At 33.3% G+C, this 19,640-nt stretch overlaps 1 protein-coding gene and 1 long non-coding RNA gene across 2 annotated transcripts in view; one reads left to right on the top strand and one right to left on the bottom strand.

Moving 5' to 3' along the window:
• LOC139517536 (arylacetamide deacetylase-like) overlaps positions 1-19,640 on the bottom strand; it is a 572,982-nt gene that overhangs the window by 518,683 nt on the left and 34,659 nt on the right. The gene's annotated exons all lie outside the window — the stretch shown is intronic.
• Positions 12,690-14,691, top strand: LOC139514950 (uncharacterized). The gene is made up of 3 exons (XR_011662765.1): positions 12,690-12,937; positions 13,536-13,652; positions 14,480-14,691. It is a non-coding gene; the product is annotated as an uncharacterized lncRNA (long non-coding RNA).

Genomic DNA, 19,640 nt, shown 5'->3' with positions numbered 1-19,640 from the left:
TAGTCTGAATGTCCCTTTGGTCAGTATATTTCTCCTCTCTTTTATTTAAAAAAAGAAGAAGAGTAGTCGGATTTTGAAAGAGAGTGACATCAAAATCTTACTCTGGCTCAGATTTTCTGTATGAATTTCAAGATATAATTTGACAACTTTTGCATCCTGCATTTTCTTGTATAGCAATGTTAATGAACACCACCATAGTGATTAGTTGTGTTAAATTCCAATAAAATTGTATTTATGGTTTCGGAAGATTTTACAGACATCAAGTTATAACCAAATCTTATAATGACATTAGGTCAGACGAGCTTGTAAGGCATCTAGAGGTCAGAAAGAGCCTAAATTCGTATATAGCATATATTATGTCTAGACAACCTGAAAATGAAAAGCAATCCTCCCCAATTTCTATCTACATCAATTATCTGAAACGCCAAACAGAAGACCAAGGGAAACTTCAACTGGAATATAGATGTTTGACAGGAAGCAACATTTATTAACAAAACTGAAATACTGTCAATTGGTACATGCATAATGATTCGTTTTATGAAAAAATAGGAACAATTCAAGCACATAAGGCCAACCGCACATACATGTTATTCACCTTTCTGTTGGCATGCCTTCTCAGTTTAAATCTTCCATTATGATCTTATTGGTCTGTTCTCGGGAATCGAAAGTCACTGGAAGATTTTTTTCGTGTGTGTGGAAAGGGGGGGGGGGGGGGGGTAATATTCTTGCATGATGAAAAGACCATTTGATAATCGGGTGTTTGGGAGTGGTGGATATTTTGGAAATTAATTTTTGAATGCTGGAAATTGATATTGTGTGCACAAAACCGCACGATGTTAATAAGATGTACTAGCAACATGTAAAAATGAATACTAGTATTCCATCTGCAAAAAATAAAAATCCTCTTAAAACATTATAAAAATTGTAAAACTTATTTAATTCAGTTTGTATCATAATACAGTAAAAAAATGATAAACAGACATTTGTGATACATCGTAATTGACATGCAACAATTTATTATCAAGGCAGATGAAAACAAGTGTATTTTGTTATTTAGCAAAGATTATCCTTTTAATATATATACATTTTTTTCTAATAAAGAACGAGAGCAACAACAAAATCGCCAAAACAGACAGAAACGGTTTTCTATATAGAACATTGCACAGGCCTTTGTCATTGTGTTGGTTTATTCCCCCATGATTCCAATGCATACGTTGCATCTTTCGTTAAACATGTTTGTATTCTTCAGTTGTAAACGGCTGCTAATACTACAGCAATGATAAAGAACACGACAGGGAAGGCAATAAGAACAAAACGCTTAATTTTCTCTTCTTCAGTCAGCGGCAAAACTTCTCCCTGTCCATAATAGTTTGAATTTTCTTCCAACTCTAGATCCTTGGCTTCAACATTCTCTTTTTGATCCACATTTCCCTGTGAAATTAGAATGTATGAAATAATTATTAAACATAAACACGATACCTTTACTTTGTCAGCTCCTGCTAATATTCTGATTTCAAGTATATCAGATATATCAAAAACAAAATCTGTCTTAAGTAGGCGTATACGATATATGTGCTGTGGCCTGAAAGTTTTGATTGCCAAGTTATTGTCAACGACTTCAGTTAAAAAACCAAATGACAATGACAATGCATTTCCAGTAAGGTGCCCATTTGATTTTCAACAATTAAAAATATTTGATACGATGTTGGTCAAATGTTGATGTACATTTGTATGTAAGGATATGTTGAAAATATTTAAATGTTTGTTGTTGACATTTTTAAGGTTCTGTGTATAATCTTGAGGTGTATATTTCTGGAGGGAAACAAAAACTGTGCATATTATGTTTTTAACATACTTCCCTTACTACCCGTTGATCATTCACGCCATTACAAAAACACATTATTTAAATAATTCATATAACGAAAATTTAACATACATCAAGAAATAGCCAAATTAATTATGACCATACGTAACTGTGAAACAACATTTGAACACCAAAAAAAAATCAAATTGCATTGTTTTCTTATATAAACTTTTTATTTCCTAATTAAATTTTTCTGTAGCTACTGATGTAAAAAACAAAGTTCAAGGGAATCATTTTACATGACATTACTGTCACTTTATGTTCAATTAAGATATGTATCAAGGTGTAGTATATTTGATAGGTAAATTTTATATATATATTTGTATACGTTCAACACTGGGTTAAAGGTAACACAAACTAAAGTAAATGAAATAGGTCACCTAAAACTATGCTATACATATTTAGGATGATTTCAAATATCACATAATCACTTGTACATGTACATATTATGGTGATGTTTAGATTGTCCTTGTTCAATTCATTAGTGACCATACCAAATAGGAGATGAGCGTGTACAAATAGGGTTGACATGAAGAATTCTCTCGCCCCGGCAGCAAACGATTTGATAATAAGCATCTATAAATACGTAGTCCGAAACGTTTGGTCGAAATGAGGATGTTAAATCGAATGCAGCATGCAAGGATGATACCCAGAACCCTAGCAACATCTCTGTGAGGTACCGTAGGTGTATCTTTTGTAAGTTCCTACACCAGGCTAAGATAAATTGGTTGTTCGATGCCAGTTCCAATTTCACGCTTTTCATGAATAATTTCTTGTCTTGAAAAGGGGAAGCACTGGACATTGAGCAAATAAAAAATCAACCAATACTCTAATACAATGCATAATTTGCAGAAATAAAAGAACGTAACTTTACCCCGGTCCCACTAGGCCACGATCGCACTACGATCTGTGAAAAAAATGCAAATTTTGATGATCGTGGTTCGATCGTGTAGGTCGAAGTAAGGTCGTACCACGGTCGTGGTGAGGTCTTCAAGATCGTGAAGAGCGTGACCAACTTTGAACATGTTCAAAACAATCGTGGTGCGGTCGTGGCGAAATTAGGTCGTAGTAGAAGCGTAGTGAGAGCGCACTAAGATCGCAGTAAGATCGCAAAGGTCGTTGTACAATCGTAGCGAGAGCGTAGCGAAAGCGTGATTCTATTCGGAGAGATGATCAGAGATTGCGCTACGATCTCACAGCGACGTTATCACGACCTTACTACGACCATCACGTTCTCACCGCGACCCAACTACGCTTCCACTACGACTTTACCACGTTGTTCACGACCATAGTACGATTCTAGCACGCCCTTGCCGTCCTCATCACGCTCTTCTCACGACCTTACTACGTTCACACTACGACCATCCTTTTTATTGTCATTTTCACATAAAATATATAAAAAAAACTCCCTAGATTTTGTTTGTCTGAATGTATTTATCCATTTGCTCTAACAGCTCAACCATGCTTCTCGTTTTTATATAGATTAGACCGTTGGTTTTTCCCGTTTAAATGGGTTAACATTAGTATTTTTTGGGGCCCTTTATAGCGTGCTGTTCGGTGTGAACCAAGGCTCCGTATTGAAGGCCATACCTTGGTCTATAATGGTTTACTTTTATAGATTTTTACGTTGGTGGAGAGTTGTCTCATTGGCACTCATACCACATCTTCCTATATATATTGACACATCTGTGCCATCTCTGCTATCGTTCACTAAAATATCGTCATTTGAGCTTTATGGACCAGCAATAGGTTGTAATTTAGGTTTGATTTGTCGTTCCGACATCTCTTGATGACAAGTATTATACTACTTATGTGTATAGTATCAGTTTAATTAGGTCTGGAGCTGGCATGTCAGTTGACTGCTAGTAGTTTGTTGTTATTTATGTATTATTGTCATTTTGTTTATTTTCTCTAGTCACATCTTCTGACTTCTGACATCAGACTCGGACTTCTCTTGAACTGAATTTTAATGTGCGTATTGTTATGAGTTTACCTTTCTTCATTGGCTAGAGGTATAGGGGGAGGGTTGAGATCTCACAAACATGTTTAACCCCACTATTTTTGCGTCTGTCCCAAGTCAGGAGCCTTTGTTAGTCTTGTATTATTTTTAATTTTAGTTTCTTGTGTACTATTTGGAGTTTAGTATGGCGTTTATACTTTGCTCCCTCTGCCTTTACATCAACCCCTACCACCATGCCCACGTGTTCTAGTAGATTTCGGTGGCATGACTGTATTGTTTCCGAGAAATCTCCGTTTTAATCAGAAATAGAAGGAATGGAACTATATTGATATGAAACACGATATTGACGGTATTGCTGAGAAAGTAGTAAGATCGCGGTATGAACGTAGTATAATCGTGGTAAGAACGTGCTATAATCGCAGTAAGATCGTGTTGCAATCAAATAACTCGTGGTATGGTCGTAGTGAGAACGTGAAGAGCGTAGAGAGATCTTTATAAGCGTAGTAAGGTCGCAGAATAAGCGCGGTTTGAACGTGGTTTAGTCGTAGCGGGATCGTTGTAGAAGCGTAATTAGGACGTAGTAGCATCGTGAAAGCAACGAAAATTAACATTTTTATGCCGCTCTTACCGCGACCTCACCACGATCTAAATTTGTTTTAGATCGCCGTGAGCGTGGTGCGATCGTGGTCTAGTGGGACTGGGGCTTAAATTATCACATTACCACAGGTTATAACAAATATATCTTTATTTTTATTTTTGGCAAGTATTCCTGCCTTTGATATCGACATGGAAACGTGATGTTAGTATTCTTCATCGCCAATAACATTCAAATTATAGTTTTGATCACATCTTTCAGTATTAATTTCCAAAATGTAACCAAAAGAAAAAGAAATTCCTTCTTTATTTAAGTTTGATAAATTTCTACTGCCTTTAAAATCTGTGTATTTTATCTCATTTTTACTGTTAATTTTTTTTTTTTGGTTTAAAATGTATATATATGAATATGTTGATTGAACACATAAAGTGTTTGTGAAGCAAGCCTTCCGAGCGACTTTCTTGTCAAATTTAATGATTTCTTATCATTTTAATACACGTCTATACAAACGATGTAAATTCAATGTGCACTGTCCCAGGTATATATCTCACCTTTTAAAGGGTTGCACACCCCAATTTTTTTTACTACACACACAAAAATAATGAGGACTATGACCACAGATTCTATGAAACAATTCTATTTAAAAGTTATCAATACTTACAGAAATTGTCGAAAGCCCAAAATCCGTAGATTTTTGTCGTTTAGACATTGTTATTTTCAAGTAAGTATCAGAGACACAACAATGTATAGAAGTACGAGATTTTACATATGTCACAAGATTCGCTTCAATAAATAATTCAATCTTACAGGTATCTTACATTTCGTTACAGGTGTTTCACAGATAACAGTTTTAAAATATGTAGATGTGTTCAGAAATTAGTTTTTAAGACCTCTAGACGCAGTATTTATAAGAGTAAATAACACACATTCAATCGAACGAGCTTTTAATTCAAACTATGCGGCAGTATTTTAATCTTAACGCTCAAAATTTAAAAGCTGCCAAACAATGTTTACCATGCAATATTTTTTTTTTTAAATCAGCGTAACACGTTTTTAATGACTTTTTTGGTGTTAGATGTTAAAAGCAGGAACATAACCATTAAAATTCAAATAAAACAGTATGCAAATTTATATCTCTCTTATATAGTATCTTATTAACGTTACCAATAGTAAATAATTAATATTTGTAGTAATATTCCATGAAGTTTGCTATAATACTATACAATTACTGTCTTTTGATGAGGTAAATATGTAGTTTTATTGACTTTTGAAAAACAGATATTCACTGAGGCCAATGTGCTTAGTGAAATACCAGCTCCCAAACTAATAGAATTAATTATTCAATATTGATTAAATTTTAGTAGGTTTGTAGTGTGTTATAGTAGTCCTAGAAGCCATAAAGGGCCTACAAATGACTAGTGTAAAATAATTCAAACGGGAAAACAACCGGTCTAAACTATATAAAAAACGAGAAACACTTATAAACCACATCAACAAATACAATTACTGAACATTAGATTCCTTTGCATTTGTAAAAAACAACTGTCATTTGTGCCTGAGGTTATACATATTGACTTTGTAATTGAACAATCAATGCATAACGCCAACAAAAATATGGATGATATCCCGCAATGTAAACTAGATTGTTATCGTTCTCATCTGGCCCATAGTGGAGAAAAATCAAGTCTCGCTCTGTTGGATTATGCAAAGAGTATAAAGACAAATAAAATGCAACTGGTAAATAGTTATCGCAATTTTTCGGGCTACCTATAGCCATTCTTCCCCCATGCCAATTTTTCGGGGGGGGGGGGGGGGGGGGAACTGGATCGATCTACTTATTCCCCCCGGAAAAATTGGCATGATCCAACTTTTCTCCCTCAGTGTTCAATGATGGGGGGAAAACCAGGATCAAGCCAATTTTCCCCCCTAATAGCACGAGATGCTAATGTTTCCCCCTTGAATTATAACGTTGCCGACGTCAGTTCCAAATTTTTATCTAAAAAGAAAATAGTAACATGTTTTTTAAATTATTTTAGCGGTACGAAACCTTCATTATATTAATATACATGTGTTATTTATATATTTATATATGAGTCTGAAAGATTGTGTAACAATACCGATAAATAGATGGAAAACAAAACACTAAAAAGTGTTGAATATCATTGCACAAAGATGGAAAAACTGAACAGATGATTATATATATATATATGTGTTATATTTTATTGTTGTGTGTTTGGTATTAAATTAATAATTAACCAATATTAACCAACAACATATATACTACACGAGACCTGGCTTCGGAATGGCACATACAGAAGGTGGCCAGTTTAAACAACCACCCCCCGATTAATCCAGCCTTGGACAGCGCCCACCATAAGAAAAAATGTTAAAGATCAGTTGCAATTGGCTTCACTAAAAATGTTGGTATGGCACACAATAATCACTTAGCACCAGAATAAGAGTACACTCGGTTACTGAAAGCTATTTCAAAACCAATTACAACTAATAACAATCATGTTCTCCAAGACTGGTTGTTGTTTAATAACGAAATGACTACTAACGATTTGTTTTGTATGAGTCATAGCTACATTTCATATAAAAAAAAGCATGCAGAGACAGACATTAACTGCGAAACCATGTAAAATTAGTATGGTTTTTTAACCCGAGATAGATAAGACTATCTTATTTTCAAGTTTTTCTTGTCATACTAGCCTGCTGTCAGTAAAACTGAACTTGTGACTGCAAAGTAACTTGTTGTGGCAATACATATTAAAATGTTTCTTGGCTTATGATAAATCCTAACGAACACTTTTTGGCATTTAAAAGCATAAGGGTATTAGTAAGGAGTATACACCTATAGTAAGTTTTCAGGTCAAAAGGATGCATGTAAATGTCAGCATTATGCAGATTTGGAATATCAGACAAAATAACACAACAAAATGCATTTACAGACGGATCGATGATCATGTAGACAGGTGATGGACACATTGACACAATATAATATGGTCGACATATAGACCAACTGGTAGACATGTATAGACAGACTGGTGGGCACATACACACTCTGGTATTGTAGGCAGATTAATGGATACGTAAACTGATTGGTAAACATGTAGATAGACTATTGAACACGGAGACAGACTGGTAAACATGTAGACAGAATATTAGACACAAAGACGGACTGGTGAATATGCAGACTATTGAAAATGCATACAAACTGGTAGACACATAGACCGTGACAGATGAAAATGTAGACGGACTAGTGGACCAAAGACAGACTTGTGAAACATATTCAGACTTTTGAGAATGTAGACACTATTATAAAAGACTGGTGGAAATAAAAACAAACTAGTTGACACAAAGACAGAATGATGAGCATGCATAGACAGACTTGTGTTAATATAAATTGACAAAAAATATTTGACTGCGTAAAAATATAATTCTAACTCTGTTAGGTTTATTTTTCAGACTTATAAAATATATAAATATAGTGAAATCTATACTATGGGGGAAAGATTGGCATGGGGGAAAAGCGACTATATGTATACGTATTGCCAAATTTCCGCGGGGGGAGAATGGCAATGATTCAAAATTTCCCAGGGGGAAAGATTTGCTCATGCCAGTTTTTCCCCCGGGGAAAAACTGGCATGGGGGAACTTGGGCTATATAACACCGTCCCGGGGGCCGTTACTTACGGCAAAACGAAAATTCTTGAAAGCCTGTCACCCAACAATGTTAGATGTTTAGACGAGATATCTATTTATCGGTATTGTTACACAATCTTTAGACTCATAATATATATATATATAACATGTATAAGTGGCTAGCGGAAGAGTTTTATACTGATAGATACAAACCAATATTCACATGTTATTTACCTGTACCATTCGGCGACAATGAAAGACAAAATCGGCGCAAGTGAAAGAAACAAAATCGGCGCAAGTGACATGCAGATCGGCGAAAATGCAAAACACCGGCTGACTGACAATGGGAAAAAAATCAAATATCATACCTGTTTAAATAGTTGTCGGTACATCTTTTTGAACTGTGGGTACGTGTTCAACTATGCTAGTGAACTTGATAACAAATAGCGAAGACTATATATAAGATATAATTGTTTTAAAAACGCTTAATCTTAAGATAAGTGTTTATCTCTGTAAATAAATTTAACCAACATGAACAGATAAAAATTGGATCGTTTTATTTGAACAGTCTATTTCAGTTTTTCAAATTTTCGTGACAGATAAATTTCCGAAAATTGTTTCATGCGGGTTAGGAATATCAGAAACTCTTTGAAGAACTTAAAATGCTTTCAATGTAAAAACTTTCTGGATTTGTTGTATGTAACATTTTTAAATAAGTTTGACGAGCTTTGATACATTTTTATCATGATAAATATTAAAAGCAAGAAAATATGCATTAACATTTTATGCCTATTTTTCAAATTACACAGTTAACCAAAAGTAAAATCACAAAAATACTGAACTCCGAGGAAAATTCAGAAAAGGAAATTCCCTAATTAAATGGCAAAATGGAAAGTTCAAACACATAAAACGAATGGATGACAACTGTCATATTCCTGACTTGGTACAGGCATTTTCTTATGGTGAATTAAACCGGGTTTTAAAGCTAGCTAAACCTCTCACTTGTATGACAGTTGCATCAAATTCCTTTCTATATACAACTTCTTCTTGTGATTGATATAAATCCCACTTCATGCAATAACTTAAACACCTACGTGTACTTAAGTAAACGAACTTAATAAGATAAAAATCTGAAATATGTCTCTTTAATCTATCAACCAAATCTTGAACCTTGAAATTGAAATATGGAAAATTAATAAACTTTATTAAATTTATATTTATGTTGATAAACGAAGTCTGTCTGACTTTAGCATACGTAATGTTAGTTTGTGGTCTATAGAAGAATATATGTCGAATCAAATACATTTTGCATTTATGGAAACCTGTCTCAGTCGTGCATAACCAGCAACAATACATGCACAAATGCTCGACTTTCATATGGTCAAATATAAGTCGGTGAGTCTACTCAAATACCATTCATTTACGATTATATAAAATGTTGATGAAATATTAATTTGATGTATTTGTTGAAAACTGTTGGCTTAAAATGTCATTTCAGACAAACTTGTGAAGAGTTCAAAAAGTAAATTGTGAAACAGATTAAAAAGTTGTACGAGGAAAACAAATGGAAACGCTTTTTGATAGTTTTAATATTTGGACCCCCTCTAGTTTTATCTGCTAATGTTTTCGTTTTCTTAATTTTTTAAAAAGCCATGTTTGAAAATTATTTAAAATCAATGTTATTTTTCATCTATACTATTAAACGAGAAGACCTCTTTTTGTGTGTCGCTTCTCTTCCTTCCACGATAAATTAATCATCATGCCTCTGTGTTCTATAGGTAACATGCATAGTCGCATTTGTCATCCATTCTTATGATTATTCAGATTGAGTTATTTTTGGAGAAAAACGACAAAAAAGGAGTCCGGATATTGATTCCGTCATCAGACTGACTTTTAGACATAGATAAGACTTCCGATTTGAAAAATGCACAAGTACAACCAATCGTATGATAGATAACAAAAATAAAAAAAATAAAAATAAGCCAATCACAGCGTTCTCCATATCATGGTGTTTAGATCACAAAAACCAAAACTATTATACCTCCTTAAAGAGGACAATTATTTTTCGCGTTTATCTACATGTAAACTACGATTATACTACTTTAATATATAGAGACTCTCTGTATTCTGTCTACTGTTTTCTTTGAGGGGTCATACCAGTTGCATATATATTAAAATACGTAAAACATGTGGAAACAAGAATGTGTCCATAGTACACGGATGCCACATCGGCACTATATTTACGAGTTTCGAGTTGATTGGACTTCGACTTCGTCAAATACTACCTCGACCAAAAACTTCAACCTAAAGCGGGACAGACGGTCGGGTGAACAAAGAACGAACGCACGGATGCACTGACTAGAAAACATCAGGAATGCCCATAAATAGGGCATACAAAATTTATTGTTGAAAGTGAAAGTAGTGATTTGGCAAAAATGAAAGTAGGGTAGAGATTGGAGGACCCTTTCAGGTGATTTTAAGCTCGGATTTGGAGATTGATCATTACGGGATCTGGAAATATATTTTTCTAATTCGGGATTTCGGGATATGAATTTCTTTAAATTCTGCATCTCGAGATTTCATGATTTTAGGTCCGGGATTTTGGGATCAGGATCCCTCCGACCACCCCTCAAATTAGCCTTTGTCGGTCTTAGTCATTTATAAAAGATTCATATCCTACCATTGGCATGTTAATAAGGCTCTCAAAAGAAAAGGCACTGATGGATTGTCCTAGAAGCATATTTTATAATGGTCTATATATAAACAGTTACATTTATTTCATGTTTGAAGCGGTGCAAATTTTTAATTTAATTTGACTTTTACCAAAAGATGCATTGTAGCACAGGAGAAGGAGAATAATTATAGTCTGAGGTTAGAAACACGAAAATAATTGAATTTAACAGAAAGGGAAAACATATCTGATTTTGGAAAAAGGGAGAGGGCTTTTGATACCTTTTATGAAATTTTCCATACATAATATCTTTTTACAAAAAATCATCCTACAACTGTTCACAAGCTGTATATGCCCGCGATTTCGCGGATGTGTTCTAGTAGTTTTTAAACGAAAAGAGGCGCCAATGTTAGATCTATCAAAAATCTAGGAAGAATCATTTCTCGCCAAATTCAATTGCTTACATATAAAAAAATCACCCAAGAATACTGACCTTTCATTTTTTCCCCTTCTTTTTAAGTTTTGTTATTTATATACTGTTAGTTTATTAAATTCTTTTAAGATGCTTGTTATTTTGTAACAAAGGAGCGAACTAATGTTTTATTGTATAACAACTGGTGACGAAAAGGCGGTTTTTGAATATTGATTGGTGTTATATTTATAGATTTATAGATTTTGTTAACAATGTGTCATGTTTGTTATCATGTCTTCATATATATATGTATTTTCAATGACCTGACAACTCTTTGTTCTGTTCATTTTTTCTGCATCCCTAGCTCCCACTTAATATATGTTCATTTTTCTTTAGCTAAAACAATTTATCTAGATAATATATAGGGAACCTGTTGTAAACTTCTGTATGTAATCATCGACTAAATATATAATTTTATTATTTGAGAATGGTAGATTAAGAAAGAAGATGAAACCATTTGACCGTTTGACTATTATCAATATTGTTATTTAAATCCTGAATATTTTGATTCTCAATTCTTAAATACCGAGAATTTGAATTTGAGGCATCACAAAGTTCATGGTAACAAATTAAGTAATAAACGATTTTAAATTAAACCATTCGTAATAAACAATTAATTTATGATAGGTTTTAAATTGGATCTCCTTATTTGGTAACTTACACTGCGTTCTAAGCGTTAAGTATTAATGAACACCAACTATATTCTGGTGAATTGTCCTCGTTAGCTATAAAAACCATCAACGACAGGAAATATATTTAGTGATGATTTGGTTGCATTATCATCTAAAATATTTGATTATTGTTATGAAATATGAATTTGATACGACCATGCAGGAATAAAAATATTTTCTTAAAAGATATTTTAGGTTATACAACTTTAATCCAGCTTAAAACACAAGAGAAGCTCGATCGATGTCATAGGACATAAGAACAAACCTTAGGAAATACACTGTAAAAACAGCGTTTAGATTTGAAACGGATCTACAACATGTTTAGGTCTAAACGTGTTTAGGAAAGCGTTTAGGATCTAAACGGACATTTATCTAAACACATAAAAACCTAAACGTGTTTAGAATTTAAACGTGTTTCAGGGTTATTATCAGTGAATGTTATCATTAAGCTAAACATTAAATGGCATCTAAACACTTCTGAAACACTTTCCTAAACACCTAAACACTTTATAATATTTCAGTACTGGTTTCACCTTTGTATTCGATGTTCCTACATATTCAAACATATTCTGTGAAACTATGATCTCTTAGCTGTCTTGAAATTATCATAATTTTCAAACTTCAGTCCCACGTATGCGGAGCTTCTTTATTAACTGATTAATGAGAACTTCCCCAACTGAGTTTCCCTTTTTGTGTTGTAAGATTATAAAATTACATTCAACTATTTTTTTTTAAATTAAGCAATTAATTGTTTATACCAGAGACGTATTATATAAAATAATCTTTTAAATTATAGTATTTTATAAGGAAGATGTGAGTGAATTTCTCTAATTTCCGGAGTCGTTGTCCGAATATGATCTTATATTAATTAACGAACAGAGTTATCTATCGTGGTAATTTGATACGGACGCCTTCGGACCCGCCAAAGATAAACAACATTTAAAACAATGGATCCCATCTATCAAGCATATCTATCTATTGACGATGCAACAGATACAGAACTTCATATTAGAATTGACGGAATCAAAAGCCATCTTAACAGTTATTACAGCAGCGGAAGGTAAGCAGATCCATATTTTGTAAAAAGGGGGAGGGGCACAAACCATAATTTAACAGTTTATAATATGTGCGTTAAACTGTTAACCTATGCTATTTCAAGTTGACTTTTGTGGTATGACTCATATATTATACACACTTAATCAGTCGCAAGGACCAAGCATAAAATAAGAATGAGCTAGTTCGGAAATTTAAAATGAGATTGAATAGTCTAAACTGTTACTGTACACACGAACATATAGGTTAGATATACTGTTCCCTACTGTACATAATGTCATAAAATCAAATGTTCAAGTATTCTATCTTTGCAAGGAATAAGATCCCAATGGCCCATACTGCAACATCCTTTACACAAACACTGAAATTATAGTTCCACTTCATCTGTTCATTTGTCAAAGAAAAACAAAAAATACCAAAAGAACATTCATTAGTTGAAAATAAACTGACCACGTCATGGCCAAAAAGTTGAAAATAAACTGGCCACGCCATGGCTAAAAAGTTGAAAATAAACTGAAATTCAAACTCCAATGTCAAAAATAAACTGTCAAGTTGTTCTTTTTTATTTAAACCTATTATATTTATTTGTATGTATGCACTTTTAGGACTGTGACACTGAAGTGGGAATGAAATTTTAAGAGCTAGAATAAATCCATACCATAGATCAAATTGAAGAACAGATCAGGAAGAGCGAAAAGGATGATATAATTTCAAGACCAGATGTAAGTAAAAATATATAATATAAAAAGAAGATATGGTTTGATTGCCAATGAGACAACTATCCACAAAAGACCAAAATGACACAAACATTAACAACTATAGGTCACCGTACAGCCTTCAACAATGAGCAAAGCCCATACCGCAAATAGTCAGCTTTAAAAGGCCCCGATAAGACAATGTAAAACAATTCAAGCGAGAAAACTAACGGCCTTATTTCTGTAACAAAAATGAACGAAAAACAAATATGTAACACATAAACAAACGACAACCACTAAATTACAGGCTCCTGAATTGGGACAGGCACATACATAAATAATGTGGCGGGGTTAAACATGTTAGCAGGATCCCAACCCTCTCCCTAACCTGGGACAGTGGTATAACAGTACAACATAAGAACGAACGTATATTATTAAGTTGCCAATAGAACTATAATACATGTAATATGATTGAAAAATGGAGGTTAAATCATTCTCTAGTATTTATCCTGTTGAATAGATAAAGAAAGGGCAATTTTAAAAAAGTATATTCATAATATTAGGATAAAATAAGAAAAACAGGCTGTAGTTCTCAGAAATCAAGGATTTTGTTTTATAATATAAAAAAAAACTTGCATGCTTGTTTGCTCTTTTTATTGTTTCCTTTGATTTATTTGTCTTTTGATGTATACATTTGTTCAAAGTGTAAAGTATTGTCTTTTTAACTACAATTTGTATTTTTCTTTAAGAATCTTTCTCAAGAAGCTTGTTTAATGTATTTTAATAAACATGATCTCAGAATAAGTGACAGGTGCATACAAATGTACATGAATGTTTCATTTTTTTCATTTCAGGATACAAAAGTTCACCTGACAACCAAAAAGGAACTGCACACAAAGAGCCTTTATCAATCAAAAGAAGATTGTTCCGCAATGAAAAAATCCTGTATGATAGGAGATGGACTAACAATTTCTATTTGTTGAGGATAAAAATCATCAAATTTTATAATTGTATTTTTTGTTTGCATTTAGTGAGACTTAAAAATAAATTATTGAACCAAATTGAATAGATTGTATGTTATGTTTAAGACTATATCAGAAAAAAACAAAAACAAAAGAACCAGACTCTTAAGTTGTATAAAAGGTGGAAGGTCCATAAAACGTAAAAATAAATCAACCGCTTGACTACATAAACAATCAAAGGAACGAAGAAAAAGTCATATTCCTGACTTGGTACAGGCTTTTCCTTTTAAAAAAATGGAGAGTTAACCTTTGTTTAATTGTTTACAGACTTTTCAAAACTTGGTCTTATTGTTTACAGACTTTTCTTAAATTGGTCGTATTGTTTACAAACTTTTCTTTGGTCTCCAGGAAGAATAAAATGTGTAAACCTATTATTGTTAATATTATTATTATCATTACTGAAGTTTTCCAGCTTTAATAAACTATATAGACAGGTCAAATAATTTTATTATGGTAAAAATCATTGCAAGAACATGAAAGCAGACATGTACACGTGTATTGTATATTCTACAATACAGTGTGGACTATTCAACCTGTAGTGCTGTACCACACAAGCAGTTCCTGTGAAATCGAAGTACTAGTAGGCTTACCGTTGGAAGGTCTAAACACCATATATTTCTAAACACATAACATCTAAACACTTGTTGAAATCTAAACACTTGTTAAAATCTAAACATGTTTAGATGCTAAACGCGTTTCAAAACGTACACAGAAAAAGTGTTTAGATAAGTGTTTAGGATCTAAACACTGTTTTTACAGTGTATCATGTAATCGTCCTATTGCACGTGTCGACAGGGAAAGGAGAACAAACCTTAGGAAATATCATGTAATCGTCCTATTGCACGTGTCGACAGGGAAAGGATTTCTTGGTGTATTGTATATATGAATCATCCAACATTCCAATACAGATCGTTTAATGATTGGTCTATGACCTGTCAGATCAGATGATTATTCTTGTGTCTTAAGACGGAAAGGCTAGGACAAACGGAATATAGTCATCTATAACACAGATATAAAATTCTATAACGCTCAGCAAGTCGATGCTGTCATGTGTAGAACTATTTGAAAAGAATGAACTCAACAAATAAGAATCATTAGTTCAATATCTAGATCTATATTGTGACCATAAACATTTAGTTATATAAGTAATGAATTCCTTATAGGGCATATTTAAGCTCTGGACCATTTTGTTAACTTAGAGGTAGATATAGTATAATGATTTATATGCTGTTGGAATATTATGGAATATTATGCAGTGTACATAATAATAGTAAATTTATAATCGGAATATTATAGTAATCTCTTTTTGGATAAATTTCAGCCTAAACTGCCCTGTGTTTAATCAATTTTACCGTGTAGTTCAAGGCGTGATGTACACTGCTATTTATCTGTTGTATCATTTATTGAAGTCAAGTTACACAGAAACGCTTCAGATGGTCCTGATACTTTACAGCTAAAAGACACCCTCTTTATACCTGAAATGGAAACTAAAAGATAATGAAAGCATAATTTGATTCAATCTTAGTGTTTATAATGAGGAATATTTACACATGAGAAGAATAGATGAAGAAAATGTATTGATACCTTAGAATTGTGACGAGGTGTGATTTTATGTCCTCTAACAGTCTTGAAATGTTTTAGAATCTACCTCTGATTTCACGTACACTTGAGCATACAATGGGATAGGTTTGTAAATACACGGATGTCATTCCCTTTCTTGTCGACTTTGACAGTTGTCCGTATGAAATATACTACATACAAGGTCTGTCCAAACAGAATACAATGTGTATTTGATGAGTTTTTTTTCTGTACGAAACCTCCATAGACAGATGATTACGGGTATGCTCCAATTTTCGTAACCATAGTTAAAGTCATCAGTAAGAGAAAATATCAACTTACGAAACAAGGATTAACCTTCTAAACTTCTCAACTGTAAACGGTGCTCAACATTCCAGACATACTTGCACATGGAGTTTATGTCTACTATTACTATTCCCTACACTGTTCATTAGATTGCGTGCGTTTTCTATCAGGAAAACTTGATAGTTGTTTCTTTAAAGGAATCAACTTAATAAAAGATTGCTAAATAGTCATTTCTTCTAAAGTGTCACTTGCGGCATTCTGCTTTGTTCTCCGATACGGTAAATCTGTGTTACAAAAAAAAGTCAAATGAAAAAAAAACCGAATTCTGAGGAAAATCAAAATAAGGATAGTCCTTAATCAAATAGCAACATTAATTAAAATCTTCACTTTTGAAACAAACCAATATGCCAACAAAGAAAAATAAAAAGGCATATTGACAAAGTACGTTAGGAAAAACGAAGGACAAGAATACATTTTGTTTTACCATAGTAAACTAACACTATGACTGGATGCATAAGTACCAAGCTAAGTCAAATGAATATTACCAAACATAGACCAAACAGCAAAAGTAATAATTTACAAAGACAAACAAAAGAGCACAAATAAAACCAGACGTAGCCATGAATTGAACTGCTTATATCATATGTTTACGGTATTGAATGCTCCCTTTGTGGACTGGTCTATCAGTGAAATATGTCAAGCACTAGCGAAAGAATGAACCATCACTATTTTAATTTGAATAACCCTTAAGACACTTTAACCAGCCTTACCATTCCATTGTTTCGATAAAAATCAGTAATGTACAAAATATATATCATTCAACAAAAGATTCATATTGTGTACACAATATCGCTTACAAAGAACATATCTTTAGATGTTGGAATTGCTAACGGCGATTCATTACGACACCAAAGACAAAATTGATGATGTCGGCAGTTTGTCTAGTCTAACGTGTAGCGAAATCAACACATTAGAATAATTTAACACCTCTGTTCGCCACCAAAAGGAGTCACGGTCATTTAAAAAATAGACCATCATCAGTTTATCGCCTCGGAGATTCACTATATTCCATGATATTCGTTATACTTGTATAACTGTTTTGAGACCATTATCAAAGCACAGTTTACTTTTTTTTTCAGACTAAAGACATTTCTGTTATTGATTCAGTCATATACATTTAAATAGTTATCAAAAGTACCAGGATTATAATTTAGTACGCCAGACGACGATACGATATTTAATCGTTAAATTTTTTTTTTTATGTAGCATTCTCTCGTAATGGTCGTTTGAATACCTTCAATATTAGAAATCTTTTTCATCAAATATGTGTGCAGAAAAAACACCTTAATAATTCAAATCTACAACTGTCATTTCATGTACCTACACCAAGATTTAAATTACAAAAGAAAGTATAGACCTTTACCCTCAGGGATATAAAATATTAAGTACGTACCCTACCCCATACCCCTCCCCTCCCTCCCCGATTGCCTTGGTCATCGTTCCAATACGAACATTGTCCCGTATGTTATGCTATTGATTGAGATTTTGGCATCATTAGCAATGATCGACAAAAGGTACTGTTCTAACTACTGATGGATGCAGTTAAGGATTATGCCAGAAAACGGGAAAATTGCGATCCAGCTGAAACCAATACTGGATTTCAATGGATCAACGCTTACCGTTTATGTATTCAAGAGTGCGTTCAACTGCGACATAAAATGACAAAACTTGGTTCGAATCCTGTCAATACTCCTGAGGTTATGGATGCTTTATTCTCTTTAGGTGACAAATATTGTGTTGATGCATATGACAAAGCTTCAAACAATATAGTTTGAATATGTATAATCGTTATTGGAATGTAAACCAATAAACGCTGGGAAAATCGGGAAACCAAATTTAGGTATTCCTCTATATTTTCTCAAAAGAGGAGATTTTAGAAAATCAAAACAAAGTCCATTTTTCTTTGAGTATAGACATAGAACAGGACTTTGAACATCTTCATACTGAATACATAAACTTCACAAACATGTATATATAAAGCTGACTGTCCGACTGTGTAGCATCGTCAACCGGACATATATATACACCCAAAGCTGTGTAAAAAAATGGTTTTGAATGTGAACAATTTGATTAACAACATGGTTGTTGTGTTTTGTAGAGTGATACAGAAAGTCAATATCTAAATGGGTACTTATTTTGCAACTATATCGGCCGAATTGATTTTTACCCATATGAAACAATACTCATACAAAATCGCCAGAAGGTCTGTGAATTTTTTCCCTTCCAAAGCTCATTAATTTTATTTTCAGATATATTTATTATGTGTGTCAATTTATAACTCGCATTTCACTTAGCAGACAAACGCCCTCTGATCCCCTGTATGGCTTTTACAAACATTTTATCACTATTGTCTGAATTGATACGTGCATGTCCATGTAATACCGACTTCATGAACAGCGATATACTCCTTGCACAAAACTGATCAAAAAGAGTTATGAGAAAGAAGCATTGAAATCGACACTACATGAATTATTTTATTATCACCATCAGCAATTGGTTGACCGATAATTGTGTCTTAACTCATTTTTTTTTTGTAGTCTTAGATCTTTAGGTACACAATGTGTCGTCTGCAATTTTAGCGATTACTTCATCAATCACGATGATAACATGTTGGCTGTATGTGGATTCGCAGGTGGCGGGTGATGCTAGCATAGCAGGTAACGCTTTCGTTGTCCGTGTATCAGCATTGCTCCTTTTAGAGTTCATGCGATTTTTGTTTGCTACATTTAACTGAGCATTTACTCGAATTGTGAAATTTGAACATAGCTAAACTACTGTTTTCAATATCTATAGATGACTACATATGAATTCCTTTTATTATTACCTGCAATATCTCGGTTAGGAGCAACACGATAGGTTGTACTTGTGGATCAGAATCAACGTACTCACTTCAATTATTTATTCTGTGTTGTTCTTTTGTGGACTATTGGGTGTTGTTGCTTGTATTAATTTTTTCATGACTTTTTTGTTATTCACATGTTGTATCTTTGTCTGTTTTCCTTTGGAAATGCATCATTTGTAAATTGAGTAAATAGACTTAGTTCACCTGACACATATCTAAATATTGATT

This window comes from Mytilus edulis, chromosome 3, assembly GCF_963676685.1.
Source record: "Mytilus edulis chromosome 3, xbMytEdul2.2, whole genome shotgun sequence".
NCBI lineage: Eukaryota > Metazoa > Mollusca > Bivalvia > Mytilida > Mytilidae > Mytilus > Mytilus edulis.
This window is presented reverse-complemented; position numbering and strand designations above follow the sequence as displayed.